This window comes from Suricata suricatta, chromosome 2 (assembly GCF_006229205.1).
Source record: "Suricata suricatta isolate VVHF042 chromosome 2, meerkat_22Aug2017_6uvM2_HiC, whole genome shotgun sequence".
In the NCBI taxonomy this organism is placed as follows: Eukaryota; Metazoa; Chordata; class Mammalia; order Carnivora; family Herpestidae; genus Suricata; species Suricata suricatta.
The window spans coordinates 121,411,998-121,414,023 of NC_043701.1; positions in this window are offsets into that span (position 1 = coordinate 121,411,998).

Consider the following 2,026-nt stretch of genomic DNA (forward strand, 5'->3'; position numbering starts at 1 on the left):
GGTAGCACCATCTAATTCCTTGTTTTCCTGTGCCAGCTTTGCTGATTTTCTTTTAGGTCCTCCAATGGATGAATGTACACTGTCTCCTCCAACTACAAGACCTTTGCTTATGCTGATCCTTTTGAGAGCCAATATAGTTTAGTGGCTAAACATACAGCACCTGAAATCTAATATTTAAGGGAGACTTCCTGGATTCAAATCCTGATTTTACAATTTCTTTAGTAGTGTAAAGTTGGGTAAATCATTTTACCTTCTGTGCCTCAGTTTTCTCAACTGGAAAACAAGGATAATTGCAATATCACCATCAGGGATATTAGGATGATCAAATAATCATTTGCAGGGAAGGCCCCAGTCTCCTCTCTCCTGCCCAGTTAATTTCTTCTCACACTTCAGTTTAGCCCCAGACTCACTTTCTCTGAGAAGCCTCCACTGACCTCTCTGATCGAATCCAGTTACTCCCTTACAGCTTTGCTCTTATATCTTGAGTGTCTTACTTGTAATGCTTAATATAGGTGCAATTTTATATTTTTCTGAATGATTTATTTTGGTCAACAGTCTATCTTTTTCACTGGAATGTAAGCTCCAGGAGCCTGGGGATGGTGTTTGTTTTTGATAACTCTTCTTTGGGCCTAACACAATATCCAGCACATTCCAGTTTCCTCCAAACTATTTCTTGACAGAAAAAGATGCTAAACATTCCTGATGGAAGGCTCCTTGATAACCTCTTTCGGTGTTTAAGTGAGTGCTTTGCATAGTAATTAATAAGTTCAGAGGAAGAATGCATGATAGTCAATCAAACCGTTAACCTCTATGTCTGCTCTCAGTTTTTTTTTTAGCATGGGATTCTGAACAGAAGGGTTTTATGCTTAATAAAGTAGAGGTTTTGTGGAAATTATGTGTCAGGTACATGGTCCTGGGTTTGATTCTTGGCTCTATTATTTGATGCTGTGTGACCTTAGTCATGTCACTTGACTTCCCACAGTCTTAGTTACCTCATCTATCAGTACACCACAGTACACAGCACAGTCAATTCTTGTTACCTTGGCAACAGAGCCGACATGAGTTTCGACTGACCTTAAGTATAGCCTGCCCTTTGTGTAAGTCAGTAAGCCTCCCTCTGTGGCACAGTAACAAACTGCTTTCCCATCCAACCCGCACCCCCTAAAAGAGTTAAACAAAAAAGAAAGTCTGTGCTTTTGGTTACAAAACACACAGTGATAAATTAGTGTGAAAGCCGAGTTCCAAAGGCATTCCTGGTGCAAGCAAGTTTCTTTTTCCCTGGTGCTTCAAGTCCAAGTTTGAAGGTGGCAGTGGGTGGGCTGGCCTGCACAGTTAAGATTATAGGGTCTTTTGTTCGTTCTCATCTATGAGACGGACCCTGACAGAGAAGAGCCCTCAGTACCTGATAAGACAGGCTGCCCAGATGCCAACTGCATCCAACTACCACCATTTCGATCTCAGAGGCTCTTTTATCCGTCCCCACCCCACCATCCTTTTTAAATTAGCTGAATCCACTTCTTGAAAGTCACATAGAAAATGACTTCCTCTTCATCTCATTCAAGGAAAAAAATCCCTTTCCTCACAATAAAGAGTAAGCCCCTTGCCCGCTTCTCGTGGCAAAGCTGGCCACTTTGCTGTGATGAGAGGAGTAAGTTTGAATTTCAGCGAAAGAATGAACTGCGTGTAAGCAATGACCACAGTGATGTCTGCAAGACACGGACATTGTTTCTTCCGCTAGTCTTCTCCTTTCTCCTCCTGTTTCAAACTTGTGGAACCGACTGGGGCTGAGAGTTTCAGGGTGTAGCGCATGTAAAGGGGAATCGTGTGTGCGCTTGGTGTGCGTTCAGTGTCTTGCTTAAGCCTGCCGAGTGTCTGGGTTTGAAGAACTATGAAAGTTTGCACGCGGGACAAAAGTTGTACGAGTAAGTGCAGAAAAGCGGTAGTGTGTACGTGGTGACTGTGCGCGCGCGAGCGTGTCCGAGCGCCAGCGGCGGCCCGCCCGCGCGCCCGCCCGCCTCGGCTCCCC